The sequence below is a fragment of the Peromyscus maniculatus genome, chromosome 13, assembly GCF_049852395.1.
Source record: "Peromyscus maniculatus bairdii isolate BWxNUB_F1_BW_parent chromosome 13, HU_Pman_BW_mat_3.1, whole genome shotgun sequence".
In the NCBI taxonomy this organism is placed as follows: domain Eukaryota; kingdom Metazoa; phylum Chordata; class Mammalia; order Rodentia; family Cricetidae; genus Peromyscus; species Peromyscus maniculatus.
In genome coordinates, this window is record NC_134864.1 from 7,353,253 (window position 1) to 7,372,019 (window position 18,767).

General features: G+C 48.7%; 1 long non-coding RNA gene across 1 annotated transcript; it reads right to left on the reverse strand.

The window, feature by feature from the left end:
* Nucleotides 1-8,713: 8,713 nt before the first annotated feature.
* LOC143268261 (uncharacterized) lies at nt 8,714-18,069 on the reverse strand. Its single transcript, XR_013043972.1, has 3 exons — nt 17,792-18,069; nt 11,990-12,410; nt 8,714-11,883 (listed from the first exon to the last, which is right to left on the reverse strand). It is a non-coding gene; the product is annotated as an uncharacterized LOC143268261 (long non-coding RNA).
* Between the last annotated feature and the right edge of the window lie 698 nt (nt 18,070-18,767).

Consider the following 18,767-nt stretch of genomic DNA (forward strand, 5'->3'; position numbering starts at 1 on the left):
GCCAGTGTGAAGTCTGGAGGTCAACCTCAGGAGTTCTTTCTCAGATAGCATCGGCTTTGTGTTTGTTTGTTTGTTTGTTTTTTACAACAGGGTCCTTTCACTGTTCTGGGGCTTGCCCATTAGGCTAACTGGTTGGCCAGTAAGCCCCCAGGGAGACACCTGTCTCCACCCCCAGCACACTTGGATTGCAAGTCTATACCACCGTGTGTGTGTGTGTGTGTGTGTGTGTGTGTGCGCGCGCGCGCGCGCGCGCGCGTGAGTGGGCTTTGCTTCTGGAATGCTGGGATTAGAGACATGCACCATTATGTCTGGCCCTTTGCCCAGATTTTTTTTTTTTTAATGTGGGTTCTAGGGAATCGAACTCAGGTTCTGGGGATTGAACCGAAGCATTTTACATACTGAACTATCTCTATCCCTGGAAGTTTTAGGTGAGGGCACTAACACGGGTTGTGCTCTGTTAAGGATTCCTTTTGGCTTACAGCTCACCACCTTCCTGCTGTCTTCACATGGCTTTTTCCTGGTGTGTGCATCCACAGAAAGAATGAGACCCCACTTCATCTCAGGTACTTTCCTCTGGTGACCTCATTTAATTTTAAGTGCCTCCCCAAAGCCCTACATCCAAATACAGTCACATTGAGCGTTAGTTGGGGCTTCCATGTCTAAATCTGGAGAGGGACAAAATCCAGGCAACCATTATTGACTGCCCACTAATGAAGCTCCAGGGCCATCTGAGGCCAGATCTGTCCAAAGATTCACATTAGCCCCTGCTCTGCCGAGAACCCTGTGTGCAGCATGCAGAGGGACCAAAGCTCTGCGTCTTCATGCAGATGGGGGACAATTTGAGACGATGCTGAAGACCCCATTGAGACCAGGTGACTGATTCAGGCCTGCCCTTTTGTAGTATGAGCACTAATGTGGGCTCAGCTGAGGGACATCAGAAATGAGGCAATTATCTGTCACTCAAGTTTCCGCCCTCTCTGATCTATTTGGATCGTAGCTAGACTTGAACACCATTAGGATCTGGAATGACAGATCCTGCTTCAGACTCTGTCATGGCCATGACTGGCCTACTGATGTCTCTAGCACTCAGAAGACAGGTGATACAGTGGCAGAAGCAGAGTTCAGAGGAGCCAGATCCATAAGGCTGGTTCACTTTGCATCACTGATTCCACCCCCTACCCCCATCACAGTGAGCCCCCTGTCTATTTTCATCAAGGGGTCTTTACTTCAAGTTAAAATACAGTGAGCTTGTCTCTGGGCCCTCACCCACGTGTTGTTCTCTGAGGCCCTGGACGTCCGCGTGTGGAACAACACTCTAACTAACACGGGGGCCACTCTAGCAAGCATGGCGAGGCAGGACCCTAGCTTGGACAGTCTTTACATCCACAGCTGTAGGAGGTAGGATCTCCAAGTGATGTCAACTGCTCTACCACCCCCTCAACACTCCCCCTCCCAAAAAATCCACACTCAGATCCAACGCATGTGCATGTAATGTGGACTTTGCTGGTTTTATATGGAGAGTGAAGGGTGCCATACAGTAAAATTTAATGAGACTTTCCTATTAGTCACACTGCTTTCCTTACTAGTTTTAGATCTGCTGCCCATTACTAATCTCTCCCACCTCTGTCTCTTCCCTCAGAGACAAAAGATCCATGCTCTACCACCCCAGGCTTTCAGGACTATTCTTCATCAGGATTTCTCCCCCCCCCCCCCCCTGCGCCCTCGAAACAAACACGTAAGCCCTACCAAGCCTTCACCAACTTCTCAAAGCGTGTTTCTGGAGTTCAGCTTATAAAGGTCAAGGTCAAAGGGAAATTCAAGTACTGCTGGGTAATAAATGAATGAACTAAGGAGACAGGAAGAGGAAAATGTGGCCCAGATCCGTGGGCTGCAGACACCACAGCCAAGGTAAAGCGTGGCTTACCTCGAGTCCTTGGAGTCCACCCTTGAAGTCAGTTAATTAATGATGAGGAGGTATTAACTTGCACTCTGCCCACCCTGACCGCTCTGAGAAGGAAGTGACTGCATTTCTTTTAATCTGGTGTCCTGAATTTCCAGTACACTGTGTCACAGAGAGTCTTTGCTCAACAGCTACTTACTGGTTGACTAGTTCATGACCCCATGTTTAGCCTAGACCCAGGTTAGCCTAGACATGCCACTACTGTGGAAAAGAAAATCAGACTGCAGAGGACAGTGTCCCCAGCCTCCATTAGCTGTTCATGGTGTGTGAGAACAAGTGTGAAATACCATTTGTGTGTGTGTGTGAGAATTAAGTTTCCGATGTTGTGATGAGATCGTGAGAGGGGTCCTTTTCCCAAAAATACCAGAACATCATACAGGATTGGGATTTTAGAGGCTTCGTTTTTGCAGAGGGGGAATCCAAAACCTAAATAGGATGGAAGTCCCCACAAGACAGGCAGCTAATGTGTCTGAACCGGAATCTGAATCACAGGGCCATGGTTAGTGGTTAGACTAGGTAGTTTCTTAGACAGAGCCCTGGTCCACCATGGGTCCTGCACCACTGGCCACTCTTCCTCTGTTTTCTTCATTTATCTGGGGGTACCACACACACTGGCCTGCTGGGAACATCTGACCTTATCAATCTGAGCGTGACTTCCTGCCTCTAAAAATTATGTAAGCAGCTGAGCAGCGGTGGCACACGCCGTTAATCCCAGCACTCAGGAGGCAGAGCCAGGCTCTGTGAGTTCGAGGCCAGCCTGGTCTACAGAGCAAGATCCAGGACAAGCACTAAAACTTGAAACCTTGAAACACAGAGAAACCTTGTCTCGAAAAACAAAAACAAAAAAACAAAAAAACAAAAAAAAATTATGCAAGCAGTATACAGAGGTGCCATAGTCAAGACCTTTGGAACATAGGAAAGTGTAAGGGAAAGAAACAGGAATTAACTCATTTCTAAACAACTCTGAGGGACTTATCTGGGGTGTGGTGGCACACACATACAATGCCAGCATTTGGATGCCAAGGCAGGAAGATGGGGGTCAATTCAAGTCCAGCCACCACATAGTAAGTTTAAAGCTAGCCTGGACTACATGAGACACTGTCTCAAAACAAAGTAAAACACTAACAATAAAACTGAGGAGATGCCTCTTTAATATATATATATACACAGTTGGCATCCTTGAATAGAGAACTATGGCTTAAAGTTGTTTTTTTAAGTTTTATTTTTCTGTGTGTGGGAGTTTTGCTTGCATATACATCTGTGCACTATGTGCATGCCTGGTGCCCATAGAGGCCACAAGAGAGCATCAGATCCCTTGGAACTGGAATTGTGAGTAGCCATATGGGTGCTGGGAACAGAATCTAGGTCCTCCGCAAGATCAGCAAGTGCTCTTAACCACTGAGTCACCTGCCCAGCCCTGTCTAAAATGTTTTAAAACATTTTCTTTGTTTTTGTTGTTTGTTTGTTTGTTTTTGATTTGGGGGTGTTGTTTTGTTTTATTTTGTTCAGTGTTTGGGATAGAAGGCCTCCTGCATGCTACATGGGTACTTTACCATCAACATGGCCTCTATGGAGAAATTTAATTGTTCCCAGGGACAGCTGTGTGTAAACTCCAGGACCTGCACCCATACCATGTTGTCTAATGGACAGGCCAGTAGACAGGGTCACTATTGCTCTCTGCTCATCATGAGAGCAGCAGATGGCCAGATAACTTCTCCTGGCATTGCAAAGCACAGGATCTCAGGCCCTCGCCCAGATCTATGTGGTCAGAGTCTGTCTTTACACAAGGCTCCTGTGACTAGTCCCACGCAGCATGGCCCACAGGGCCTGTGGTCCTGATGACATGTTTCAAGGGAGGAAATGGAGGCACAGGAATGTATGGCCTTTATCCAGGTGATAGAAAATTGGGGTGTAGCTAGGGTGACCCACGTGGGTGTACCCCTACTCCTTGTACTTACCCAGGACTCCCCTGCAGTTATAAGACTTTCTTCTTTCTGTAGCCCAGAGATGGACAGAGGATGGGTGCTGTGGATGATTGATTGATAAATAAAAATGCTGATTGGCCAGTAGCCAGGCAGGAAGTATAGGCGGGACAAAGAGAGAGGAGAATTCTGGGAACAGGGCTGAGGAGGAGATGCTGCTAGCTGCCGCCATGAGAAGCAGATATTAAGATACCAGTAAGCCACAAGCCACGTGGCAACTTATAGATTAATAGAAATGGGTTAATTTAAGATATAAAAACTAGATAACAAGAAGCCTGAGCCATGGCCATACAGTTTATAAGTAATATAAGCTTCTGAGTGATTATTTTATAAGTGGGCTGCGGGACTGCGGGGGCTAGGAGGGACCTGAAGAGAAACTTTCCAGCTACAGATGGGCCAGCTGGGAAGCTTCTAGAGGAGAAACAAAGGATCCCTGAAGCTGGGCTCTGGACTTGCTGAACAGAGAACAGAAAGAAAGGGTTTGGCCTGGACAGGAGGCTAGGAGGCTGCAGTGTACAGGAGCCAGTGGAGGAAAGCAGGCTAGAACTAGAGAGAGGGAGTGAGAGAGAAAGCAGAGCGCTCTCTTCCTCACCGATCTGCATCAGCCCTGACTCCGAGTCTTTACAGAACTGTCCCAAGTGGGTGACACCCAGAGATGATGACAGAGCCACAAAACACCAGAGTCAGCATTCTGTACCATGAGTTCAACATACACACACACACACACACACACACACACACACACACACACACACACACGCTGGGGAACAATCCTTTTCTATATTATGAATATGTATTACTCTCACTGGTTAATAAAAACGCTGACAGGCCGGTAGCTGGGCAGGAAGTTAGGCAGGAAAGAATGATGGGAAGAAGGAGGGTGGAGTCAAGGAGATACCAGCCAGCCACCCAGGAAGCAAGACAGACAGACAGACAGACAGACAGACAGACACACACACACACACACACACACACACACACACACACACACACGGAAAAAAATTGCAGAAAATTAAATCTGAATTTTCCACATGCCGAGCACTACGGTCAATCTGTCGTGCAGACAGGACCAGCAGTCGTTTCCCTCTCCAGGAGTCTCTGTGGACTGTGTGGTTAGCTTGTGATTGTGTGTGAAATGCTGCAAACTTCTTTCTTGTCTTTGTTCCCCAAACGATGCAGAGTCGCAGCTATTGTTCTGAGACAGGGTCTTATGCAGCCCAGATGGGTCTCGAGTCTGCTGAGGCCTCTAATAGCTATTTCTAAAGCATTCCCATTGTGTTAGGTATCATATGTCTAGAGATGATTGGCAGTATGTGGGAGAGTGTAAACAAATCCCAGGCAAACACCCCACCATTTGATTTAAGTGCTGTGAACAATGGTGAGTCTTGGTATCCTTGGGAAACTGGAGCCAGCCCCTCTTGGATGAGGGTCCCAGTGGGCATGTGCTGGCGGGCCCTCTGTCATGCCCACTCAGCCCCAGCAGAAGGGGTTCTGCCCTTAGCTGGAAGGTTGAGCTGGATGGGTCATAAAACTCAGTGAAAAAACACTGCCTTGGGAGAAGGCAAGAGCGAAGGCAATGCACATGCTTATTACCTGGTGCCTGAAGGAGCCAGGCTCGTCTATCAAACGCACCTTCTGAACAGTACTGCCGTCACACAGAAAAAGCCGTCCCTGTCATTCATAAAATCAGGAGCAGTCCGGTATTTAGGGAAAAGGCACCTGGATGCACACCTGAGACCTGAGCTGTGCCATCCCTGTCTGGCTCTCCTTGTCTTTGAGATGTGGATCACTGTGGATGACACCAGCCTCCCTGGAGTCACAAATGGTAACTGACAACTAGCATTCAGGGGCCATTCCATAAACATTTGCACTGGATCTGCATTTAGACTGTGTATTTTCCTGTGAAAAATTGAAAAATAGAAAAGAGATCTTTTTGGTTTTTTTTTTTTTTTTTGCATAATCTGTTCAGAGGGTCCATTGAAAGAACCATTCACTGGATGCATTAAACCTAAAACTTCACAAGAGCCCCCAAGATATTGTGGCAGGTAATCTAAGAGAGAAAACACCCCCCCCCCCAAAAAAAAACCCTAAATTCCAAAGATACTTTAAAAATCTGCGACAAGGGCCAATAAGATGGCTCCGTGGGTGAAGGTGCTTGCAGCAAAGGCTGGAGACCCGAGTTTGATTCCCAGAACCCATGTGATGGAAGGCAGTAGTGAACCCCCCAAAGTTGCCTTTTGACTTCCCATGTGTACACACACACATACACAAATAAATGAATGTAATATATACAACAAATGCAATAAAAAATAAAGCTGATAAACATTTAGAAACCCTCTTTTAGCCACTTCCATAGGCCGGGTCTAAACCATTTTCTGGTTTTCACACAATCTGGGAGGCGATTATATAATTTCAAAAGTGTCTGTAAACTCCTCATTTGCATCTGATTTCTCAATGTCTAATTTGCTCATCAGCCAAAGCTACATGTATAAAACCAGCTTTTTAATCAGCTCTCAGAATGTGTGCAAGCAAATTAATCTTCCCTTTTATGGGAGAAAGATTCAGGGGCTGAAAACCGTCATGTATTTTGCACTTGATGTACAGAGAAAAAAATTTCTACAACTCCGTTAGTGTGTGTGGCTATAAACATCCACCATAAACACCGCTGAAAACCCATTGCGGGTTTGAGTGTGTGGATTAGAAGTGGCGCTCACCACCCCAGGAAGCTGAAAGCAACAGAGACCAGTGTCTTTATGACACATGCAGAAGGAGGACTGAGGAGGTGGCTTGAAGAATGAGGTGTCCTTGCCTAGCACCTTCACTCGGAAAGAGCAGGGGGGGGGCGGGACCCAGCAGCTGACTCAGGAAAACTTTGTGGGAAAACAGATCCTGGGTGGCTATGTTCTTATCCAACCAGAGAAAGACACTGACAAGCTGCACTGTAATCTCTTTGTGGCCCCTCCCTCTTCTTAACCATAGGCTCACCTCTGCTCTGTGTCATCCATGCTGGCTCAGTGGTCGGTAGCTTCCCAGTCTCAGGCTACCTGCTCCTGGTCTGCCCCCCAGGCACTGTGGGAAAGTGACCCATCATTGGACCTGTGAGGCCTCTGTTCTCACTGCTGTTTTTAAAGGATGCTGAGAGGCTGGGTAAGGTGTTGCACACCTTCAGGACTCTGGAGGTAGAGGCAGAGGGAGATCTCTGTGATTTTGAAGCCAGACTGTTTTATATAGCAAGAAAAACAGATAAATAAATGGATGCTATGATCCTTCCCATAGCATCCTCACTGTGATTTTCTCTAGCTAGCTTCTTTAGGGTATGAATCTTTGGAGCTGTCACCCTGACCTTATGGACTTACTCAACAATAAAGGACTGAGAGCAGGACCTGAAAGTGATGTTTGCATATCTGTGTTCAGAGCTACAGGATCACTAGAGCCAAAAGGCAGAGGCAATGCTCTTGCCTGGGACAGATGAATTATTTCAGCATGGTATCTGCATACAGTACAGTATCAGACAGCCTTCCAAAGGTGTTCTTCCCAGGCTGCAACACAAAGGGGCCCCAGGGGACATGGTGCTAAATGAAGAAAGGCAGTCACAGAAGGCCCAACACTGTGTGACTCTGCTTACACTTGCATGAAGTGACAGAAAGCAGAATGGTCTCTGTTGCTTTCAGCTTCCTGGGGTGGTGAGCATCACTTCTAATCCACACACTCAAACCTGCCATGGGTTTTCAGCGGTGTTTATGGTGGATGTTTATAGCCATACACACTAATAGAGTTGTGGAAATTCTTTTTTCTGTACATCAGGTGCAGAATACATACACACATATACACACAGTATATATACATACACACATGCACACATATACACACAGCATATATATACATATACACACAGCATATATACATACACACATATACACACAGCATATATACATATACACACATATACACACAGCATATATACATACACACATATACACACAGTATATATACATACACACATGCACACATATACACACAGCATATATATACATATACACACAGCATATATACATACACATATATACATACACACATATACACACAGTATATATACATACACACATGCACACATATACACACAGCATATATACATACACACATATAAACACAAATCATGCATACATATGCATTCAGGTGCACACATGCAAATTTACAAGTAAAAATAAATTTTTCATATTTTCTTTTTTTAGTTAAGACATTTTTTTTAGCCATTTTACATACCAATCAAAGATCCCCCTCTTTCCTTCTCCTGTTCTTCCAGCCTCCCTCTCCAAACGCCCCTCCCCACTCCCTCCTACAAGAAGGTAAGGCCTCCCATGGGGAGGTACATTCAATGGAGGCAGGTCCAAGCCCCTCCCCCTGCCTCAAGGCTGTGCAAGGTGTCCCATCATAGGTAGTGGGCTTCAAAAAGCTCCCTCATGCACCAGGGATGGATTCTGATCCTCCTGCCAGGGGGCCCCTTAAGCAGATCAAGCTACACAACTGTCTCGCTATGCAGAGGGCCTAGTCCAGTCCCATGCAGGCTCCACAGCTGTTGATCTAAAGTAAAAATAAATTTTACAAAAAAAATTTCTTTCTTCTTCTTTTTTTTTTTTTTTTGAGACAAGTTTTCATGTAGCCCAGACTGAACTCACTACATGGCTGAGGATGATCTTGAACTCCTGATCTTCCTGCCTCCACTTTCTGGGTGCTAAGTATAAGTGTGCACCGTACATCTATTTTATGCTAGTGATCAAATCCAAGGCTTCATGCATGCTAGGCAAGCGCTTTACCAACTGAGCTACATCCTCCCACCCAAATTAAAGGTCTTGTGATGGGGAGATTATCTGGGAGTTCCTGAGGGCCTTCCCTGTAACTCACCAGGGTTCTTTTGAGTGAGCAAGGGATGCAGGGAGACATCTGAAGATGCTCAGATGCTCTGAAGGTAGTGGGCAGACCAAGTGCCAAGGAATGTAGGTGTCTCCCAAAGCTGAAAGCAGAGGAAGCAGTTGCCCCCTGGAGCCTCTGGAAAGGAGGGCAGTGTTGCTGGCACCAGGACTTCAGCCCAGGAGGATCCACTTCTGACATCCTCAGAGCACGAAGATAATCAGCACACATTTCTTTATGTTACTGTTTGTGGTCACATCTTACAACAGCAGCAGGAAGCAGATAAAACTTGGAGACTCCACAATAGATGCTTAGCAGAGTCTGGCAGAAGGCAGTGGGGTGTTGTATATTTTGTTTGTGTATGACAACTAAAGCTTGCCTTGAGACCAGAGGGCAGAGCTACCATTAGTTAACCATAGAGGCCAGGCCATGGTGGCACACGCCTTTAATCCCAGCACTTGGGAGGAGGAAGCAGGAAGATCAGGAGTTCAAGGCTACCCTGGGCTACAAGAGATTGAACCAGTCTAAAAGAGAAACAGCCAGGCAGTGGAGGCTGACACCTTTAATCCCAGCACTTGGGAGGTGGAGACAGGACTATAAGGCGGGTGGAGACAGGATCTCTGCCATTCAGTCTGAGGATTCGTAGAGACAGGATCCACCCCCCCACTCCCCATCCCCTGGCCTTTTGGTCTGAGATTTTATTTTGTAGATGTAAGAAGATTCCTAGTGGCTGGTTGCTCTGCTGCTCTGATCTTTCAGCTTTCAGCCTCGATATCTGACTCTAGTTTTTTATTTAATAAGACTAATTAAATTCACGCTTCAGTGGGGGCTTTCTGTCTGTCTGTCTCCCGAGAAGCAGGATGCCTTTGAGCTTCTGTCTTCACGCAACACCAGTCTTCCAGAGAGCACTCGATATCCCTGGACAAAGCTGTCCTACCCCCTGAGCTGCACTGACCACCCAGCCTCCTTTATGGCCCTATCTCATCTGGTCCCCTCCCCCAACAGATACAGATGTTTTTCTAGCCTAGCAAAGAATCAAGACTCGTCTGGTCATCTCTGAATAGTGCTCTTTAATCTAGGAAAACTCTGGAGCTACCCCTCCACTCTTCATTATAACTTGCCACGTCTTGGGTCAACTTCCTTCCTGATAACCCTGGAGGGCTGGAAAGGTGTGTATACTCTCAGGAAAGAAGAGGGGAAGGAAGAGGTAGAAACTGGATCCTGAGGGTGGAGGTCAGCTATGAGATGGCCATGAGCATATGGCCAGGACTGAGGGATTTCCAAGCCAAACAACGTCCAGTGTTCTGTCACCCCTTGACACCCACCCATCCTGACTCTAACTAGCCCTCTGCCACTCTTATCACCCCAAAGCTAAGGGTCCTTCAGAAACCCACCTTTATTTTAGTGCCATTTGGAAGAATAAGACTTGGATTTCAACTGGGGATCATCTGTAGTTGCAATGAGATTTGAAAATCTTGATAAAGCCATGTAGATTAAACATCTTTCACCCAAAGTGCCTGTGACCCCAGATGTGTTTATGATTTTCCTGAACTTGGGATAGTTTTGTTTTTGTGTAGTGAGAAATCTGAAGGATGGACCCACAGATAAGCATAACACACATTGGTCCTTTGCATACCTTTCTGTTGCATTACCTTTTCTTGGAGACATGAAGAAATGTCCTTTCACCCTAGACAGGGCATCAATGATTGACAGAAGTGAGTCCATCCGAGTCCAGCTTGGTGAATGGGTGAGTTTATGGGACTTATTTTAAAGGAGCACTGGCCAGGGCTTGCTTACAGGAGTGTGAGCGACCCCACACAGCTGTATCACTTGAAAGTCCCATCTCATCTCAGCATGGGCGATGACCTCCAGCAAGCTGCATGGGTGAAGCCCCCTTCAGTGAACCTCTGTATACTCCAGCACCTCCCAAGATGACTGGGACAGCATTACATGCAGCTGGGTCAGGGGTGCAGAAGGGAGAGAGGCACTGGAATTGGAGGTGAGGGTCTAATGGTCCTTCCCACCCTTACTTCTATGAGAGAAGTATGGCACAGACTCTTATAAAGGGCTCTTGTGGATAATCATAGTGGTACCTGGAACACAGCGCTTCGCGATAACTTCATATGGCTTGGAGGTCACTTTAAATAATATTTGGCGCTTGCAGAGGTTTGGATTTTGGAGAATTTCCACCCTGGGATTTTTGGGTTAGGGATGTTCAACAACAAAGTAGCCCGTTAAATCAATCTTACAGCTGGTCCATTAACGTGAAAGTCTTTGAAAAAATAATCTTACACTAAGCAGTATTGCTGCCTACTGTTTACATGGCAGGAAGGCAGTCTTTGTGTCCTTAAAAATAAGCGCTGGCCTAAAAACATCAGTGCAAATGAGGTAAGACATCAGAGTTAGGAATCGTGACACGCGCCTATAATCATAGCACTTGGAGCTTGGGGCAGGAGGTTCAGAAGTTCAAGGTCATCCTCTGCTACACAGTGAACTCAAGACCAGCCATGGACACACAAGACCTCAAAAGATATAAATAAAGACCGGCCTGGTGAACCGGCTCTGCAGGCAAAGTGCTTGTGGTGCAAAGCCTGGCGGCCTGAGTTCAACACCCGGAAGCCACATAAAGGTGGAAGCAGAAGCAGCAGAGAGAACGAAGCCGTCCTCTGACCTCTACACTCTGGCGGTGGCATGCTGGCCTCACGGCTCACATGTGCCCCTCAGCCCACATTATGCACATATACAATAATAATAAACAAAGTAACACAACAGTGACATAGAACGAAGCATCACAAACTAATAATGCCCACCTGTGCTCTGACCCTGTCAGTCTTGGGTGGGACACAAGGTCCTGGAGGGAGAGTCTGAACAAGGTAGCGGTGGCTGACCCATCAGGTCACACAAAGCTGAAGAGACCCCACAGAGGTTACTGTAGCTGGCTCTAGACTAATCCGGCAGCCCAGTGTTTCTTTGGAATATTTTTCTGGTTGTGTGTTTTCGTGCAGCTCCAGTTCTGATCTATAAATCCAAGATCTGTAACAGATAGGGGAGAGTTTATTAATGTGTCATGGACAGAACAGTGGGCCCGTTCTCCACAGATGTCCTGGCCCAGCCCCTCTGGAGCCCCGCCTTGTGTTACCTTCTGTGGCAAAGGGCAGTCTAGGAGGCAGGTGGAATTAAAAGTGCTAATTCCGATGACCTTGAAGTGGAGAGATGAGCCTGAATTATCCTCCTGGGCTCCATCCACTCCTGAGTGTCCTGAAGAAGTGGGGGATGGAGGAGAAGGAAGGGGTCAGAGTGACTGTGTGGTCAGGAAGACTTTTCTCACCTTTGCGGGCTTGCAAAGCAATGGAGGAAGGCCACAAGCCAAGTTCTCCACAGCCTCTAAAAGCCGAGATCCCACCGGACCCTCCGAAGGGCCTGCAGCCGGTCGACATGCTGATTTTAAGTTAAGAGCTGACCCACAGACGTGTCCTTGGGTTTATGTCCCTGAGTCTGGGAAAGCACGAGAATCTGGCAATGAGGTTCCAGGTGATCCACGACCCCCAAACACGGGCTGCCTGGAAAGGACAAGCAGAGGTCAGGGAGAAGACATCCCAGGGACCTTTACAACATGCAAAGCTTGAGAAATGGGAGAAGTAAAGAGGACACCCATTTGCAAGTATAGTCACACACACACACCACATTTCTGCATTTGACAGCATTCCAGGTACCCTGCGAGTGTGTCTAAATTTAGAGCGGATTACCTGGGTATAATGGTGCATATGCATCATCCCAGCACTTGGGAGGTGGAGACAGGAGGAGCCAGAGTTTGACTAGCTTGGGCTAGCTTTAGAGATCTATCTCAACAACAATAAGAAAAAATTACATCAGGTTATTGTAGCGTCTAAAGTGTTCTAAATAATGTTAGCCTCTGATAAGCACTTATCTCTGAGTGTCTGTGAGTCAGGGTTAAACAGGAGGCACAGACAGGATGGCTTGTCCCCACAGTATGTGGATATCAACAGAAAGAACTGGAGCCAGAACCATCTAGAGAGGCTTGTCTTCACACATGCTCTCTCTGGGTAGGCTGGGCCTCTTCAACATCATGGTGGTCAAGGGCAAGCTGGAGGTAGAGACAGATAGAGGAAGAGTCTGCAAGACTCTGAGTGTCAATGTTTCCAAGCTCACATATCTCACCTCCAAGTTTTTCCTGTGCACTGTGACTGGAGGTGTTTTAGGTAAAGAAAACATGGTTACCAGCTCTCTGTGGCCTCCCGTCAAAGTGTGGAGTAAAACAGTTATGGATTCAAATCCTGCCTCAGTCCGTTGCGAGTGCAGGCTTCGAGGTGCTGACCACCACTCTTTCTGCTGTAATAACCCAAGGTTGTAGCTGCTGTAATCTGTCTTTTCTGGTTAAGAAAACAAATGCTGCAAGAGATCCGTGGCTTTGAAGAAGGCTTCCTGGGACAGAGCCTAGACTAACTACATCCACCGATCCAGAAGGAAGTCTGTGCAGATCAAATGTTCAATGCAGCGCTGCTGAGATTGTGGGTGTCAATTATGTGGCATCTGGTACCAATACAGTCTCGGGTCAACTACCAAACGTCTAGGCACGCCGATTGCTCTGCTCTCCCCTGTGGTGTTGCTTCATCAGACAGGGGTAAAATCCTGAGAAGAAATTCTTTGCTCTCTGGACTCTCCTTCCTCCTGCCTCTCCTCTTGTGACCTCTCCCCCAGGGCCACCAGGAACCTTCATAAGACACTTCCCATTACTGGGCATCAAGACCTATGCCAGGCTCACATGATTGCCACACACAGTCAAAGAGGAGTCTCAGCACTCTTCAGCCGAGCGTGGCAAGGAGCTGAACAAAACCAGGTCAAGTGCAGGGAAGCGGATGTAGTACGGCAAAATCCCCAGACACAGGAGGCTGCCTGCATTTCTCAAATGCTCCTCGCAGATACTGTAGGAGGAAGGGATGTGAAGCTGTGTTCAAGGGAACATTTCAATACTTAAAGTGTGCCTATGAAGTTGTCCTTACAGAGGCCACAATTCACCTGGCTGAGCTTTGGACAACACAGGTATGTCTTCTCGACAGGACCTAGATCACTCAGGAGACAAACCTCTGGGCATGTTTATGAGGGAGCTTCTAGACTGGGCTGAGGGGGAAAGACCCACCCTACATATAGGTAGCACCACTGCATGGGCAGGGGTCCCAGACTGAATAAAGAGAAGAAATCTATGGTGGATACCAGTCCCCTTCTTCCTGTGGACTCAATGTGAGCAGCTGGCTCATTCTTGTGCGGCCATGTCTCCCCTGCCATCATGGACAGTACCTTGGAACCGTAACCTAAACAACTCCTTCTCTGCCTTCCTTGCTTGCTCTCTTAAGTTCCAGATTTATTTTTATTATTTTAAATTCATGTGTTTGTGGGTACAGGAGCCCATGGAGGTCAGAAGATGGCATCAGGGGCCATGGAGCTGGAGTTACAGGTGGTTGCGAGTTGCCTGACATGGATTCTGGGAACTGAACTTGGGTCTTCTGCAAAGCAGAATGTGTTTTTGTTTTTGGGTTTTGCTTTTTTGAGACAGGGCTTCTCTTTGTAACAGCCCTGGCTGTCTTAGAACTCTGTAGACCCGGCTGACCTTGAACTCACAGAGATCCATCTATCTCTGCCTCCTGAGTGCCAGGACTAAAGGCACATGCCACCACTACCCAGCGTAGTGTGTGTTCTTGATCTCTGAGCCATCTCTCCAGCCCTACAAGCCCCAACTTTGGATACTTCTAGTGACCACTTTAAAAGTCAGCTCATTCTCATCATGGGACTTGCACTCACAACTTGAAATGTCTAGAAGGACCATCACATGAAGAACAATCACAGTGTTTGGCTGTATTTACAGGAGAGGAATCAGTAGTGACAGCCTGATGAATACTCCTGGGGTAGTGATAAGAGAGCTTCCATTGTAACTGGACCAGTCTTTATCTAGCGACTATGTGCTGGGAATGATGAGTAGTGAGTAGGGCAGCCCTCTACATTGGGCACTGCAGAATGCCCAAGAGACCGGTGGTCCCTCTCTTCATGGTGATTGAAGTCTGATGGGGAAGCCATTTCTTGGACACCTGCTCTCTATCAGGCACTGTTCCAGGGACTGAGGATGGGATGGAGAATAAAACAGATGGAATCATAAGCCCTCAGGGACATTACATTCAAGTTAAGCAAGTAGAGTGGTGAGCTAGATATGATAGCTGGTAAGAACAAAACTAAGCAAGTGTACTGGTGCCCTGTACTGCTGTGAAACATTAGCATAAATTTGATGTTAAATAGAAGTTGATGATCCCACAGTTCCAAAGGTCAAAAGTCCCAAGCATATTGACAGGGCTATGGCCCTTCCAGAGCTTACAAGACAGCTCCAGGGTCCCAATGCGACATCCTTAGAACACAGTGTTCTTTTTACCCGCAAGGAGGTGAGACGCTAGTGCCATGAACAGGGACACCACTTCCTACAAGGTGTCAGGGAAGGTATCCTGAGAGGGTGGTTTTCAAGTGAATCCACATAGGAAGCGATGTAGCTGGTGTAGGTTTTGAGTGGAGATGTTCCTGACTGGTGACAACTGTCCTCGGAGGACAGCAAGGAGGACAGTGTGCCTGGAGAGGATGGGGCGAAGTGGAAGCAGAGGTGGTCTGGTGAGAGAGGTTCTTGTGGCTGAATTGTGTCCCTCAGATGCTATGTTGAAGTTCTTATCTCCATGACCCTAGAATGGGACATATTGAGGGCAGTTAAGTAAAGAACAGGCCAATAGGGCTGGCCCCAATTTAACAGGACCGATGTCATTCAATGAAGAGATTAGAATGTAGACACAAAGGACATTGGGTAAGGAACACAGGGAGAAGACTTTTATCTCCAAGTTCAGGAGGGACCCCATAGAAGTCAACCTTGCTGACACCTTGATCTTCAATATCTTCTGTTTGAGTCTTGTGGCCTGGGGAGCTTTACCAATGGTAGCTTGAGCTCCAGAGAAGGCGGTGGGCCCTGAAATCTAGAGTTCCTCTTCTGACATGGGCCATCTATACTCAGGACTCTTTTCTGAAGGACATGGACTCTTATGCTCAGAGTTCTGACTGCCTGGAGCCACGCAGTATCACCTGGCCCCTGATGCAACCCTTGGAATTCAGTTTATGGGACCACCACGACTCTGTTCACTGCTGTAGCTATGAACGATGCAGTCTGTGTCTTCTAAAAGGGTCCTTGAGATTGTGATAGGCCAACTCACAAGCTTAGGAGAATGCACACTGGAGATGTAGCTCAGATATGGAGTGCTTGCCCAGAATATACAAAGCTTGGAGTTTGGTCCCCAGCATAGCATACACTAGGTGTTGGTGGTACATGTCTACGATCTTTGAATTTGAGAGGTGGAGGCAGGAGGATCAGAAATATAGGTCAACTTGGCTATATAGCAAGTTGGAGGCCACCCTGGGCTATGTGAGTTTCAAAATAAAAACAACAACAACAACAAACAAACAACCAAAAACCCCCAAAACAAGAAAGGAAATCGAGATTCTGCCTAGCTCTTGGTAAGAGTGCAAGCCAGGAGGGCTCTGGAAGCCAGGGAGGCAGGGTAGCATTGGAGGAGGATTTTAAGCAGAGGAGAGCCATGCTTAGGCTTACAAGGCTCACCAGAACTACCCTCTTGAGAATGGTCAGTGAGGAAATCAGAAGGAGGCAGATCCCTAGGTTAGTTCTCCATCAGCAATTCAGAGGCTGGATAGTCAAGCCTTTGCAGGGTGGTGGAAAGTGAGAAGATTCTGGATCTTCCAAAGGCAGAGCTGACATTCTGGGATTTAAGAGGACAGGAGGCAAAAGGACCACACTGAATTATCAGATTGGTGAACAAAGATCTGTACTGTCTTGGACTGACATGGGAAGATGCTCACAGGCATGCAAAAGATGTCCCACTTATTTATCTTTAAAGGTAGGGTCTCATCTTCAGTCCAGGCTGGCCTTGAAATCACAGCAATCCTCCTGTTTCGGTCTCTGGAGTGCTGAGACTACAGGCTGTCCAACATGGGATAAACTACATGGGTGCTGGGTGAGAAGAGGTGGGACAGGTGGAGGATGTCTGGTGCTCAGGGCTGAGATCTGGATTTGAGATATACAAGTCAGCATCATCAAGCTCCTTATGATATTCAAAGCCATAAGATACACAAACAGAACGGAACGGGTCTAAGGACAAGTCCCAGGGCCATCCACAGTTAGAGCTTAGAGAAGTAAAGAAGAACCCTAAAAGAGATTGAGAAGCCAGATGTGGGGCAGGGGAGGCCTGGAACCATTTCACAGAGTTGGGGTTTCAAATTGCTAACAGTAGATGAAGCCACATGTCACCATCTCTTTTAGTGTTACTGCTAAGGGCAAAGTCAGAGGCAAGGTACAGAACAAGCCAAGGCCTCTGCCGTGTCAGGGACAAGGAGGGTTGAATTATCGAAAGGGTCAATACATCTGCCTGAAAAAGATACTGAAATCTGGAAGAGAAATCCAAGAGTTTGGGTGCCTGGGTCACTGGACTGCCCATTAGCTTGAATTTGAACCAGGTAAGACACAGGACACTTGAATCAGGGGTGTGGGGCTATTTATGAAATACCCCGGATGGCGATACAGGAACTCTGCCGTAGTGCACAGATCTTGGACCTTTGGGGCCTTGGGCTCGCTCTGGATTCTTGAAAATCTACAATAATCTTATTCACTTGGAGCCGCTGGGATGAGTTCTCAGCTGCAGTGCGGTCTAGCTTCATAGTCTCCTGGGCTGAGCTTCAGAGGGGTTAGTGTTGGGCGAGCCTGCAAGGGGCCAGGGCAGAACAGGCAGCGGCGCTCCGAGGACTGCAGCTTCGAGACTACAACTCAGTTGTGCAACATTTTCGTGGGAAAGACTGCCTAGAAGCCCCCATAGAATCCCGTCCCGCTTACCATCCCATCCTCAACTTCAGTTTATTGATGAAGCGAGGGCCCTCATGTATCCCACGGGAAGGGAAGCAACTCTCCTGCTGGGTTCAGAAAAGGAGGCGGAAAGTTGACAGACGGGGGAGGGGACCCCGAGAGTCGCAGAGGTTCCTCAAGAGCTCGGCCGGCAAACAAAAGCGCGGGCGGGCGGGCTGGCACGCCACCTTCCCGGTGTCCTGGCGCGGGGGCTGGCAGCGGGCAGTGGGAACAAGTGAGAGCGCCCAAGGCGGTCAAGAATAGCTTGCAGATAGGCCCGCAGGAGTGGCGTCCCGGCGCCCCGCGGGGCCCGCCCAGCGCGCTGCGACGCGAGCGCAGAGCGCACCCCACGCGCGCGGGCCGGCCGGCGTGACGGACTACAAGTCCCAGCAAGCCCAGAGGCAGCGCGGGGCGGGGTCTGGCGCAATTCCCCGGGATCCGGCGCGCTGGGAAGCGCCGCGGAGGACGCAGCGGCGGCCGGAGGGCGGCGAGCGCGGGCGGGGGCGGGGCCGACGTGGGCCAGGGCCCTGCGTGCCAGGGAGGGGGCCGGCCGGGCAGCGGCGGGCGGCGCTCGGAGCGGTCTCCGCGGCTGGCAAGGCGCCCACGGCTCGGTCCCGGCTTGGCGGACGGCGCAGGGCAGTTGAGGGGCCCGGCGCGCGCCGTAGCGCGGCACTCACAAGCGCGCGGACTCAGCCGCAGCCGTGCGCCCCGGAGCAGAGCGGCCACTGCCCGGGGGCCTCGGCCCCGGCGCTCAGAGCGCCGCGCTGCCTGCGCTTTAATGGCTGCTCGGTTGGCCGGCGCGTAGGGGTGCAGGCGGCTGCGGCGCGGGAAGGCGCCTGAGCGAGCCTCCTCCGCGGCCGGTCGCGCTCCATGGCGCCGCGGTCTCCCCGGACGGCCCGCTGACCCGGGACGCGCGTCCCGGCCATGAACTGAGCCCCTCTACTGCCTCACCCTCGCCTTTCTTTTT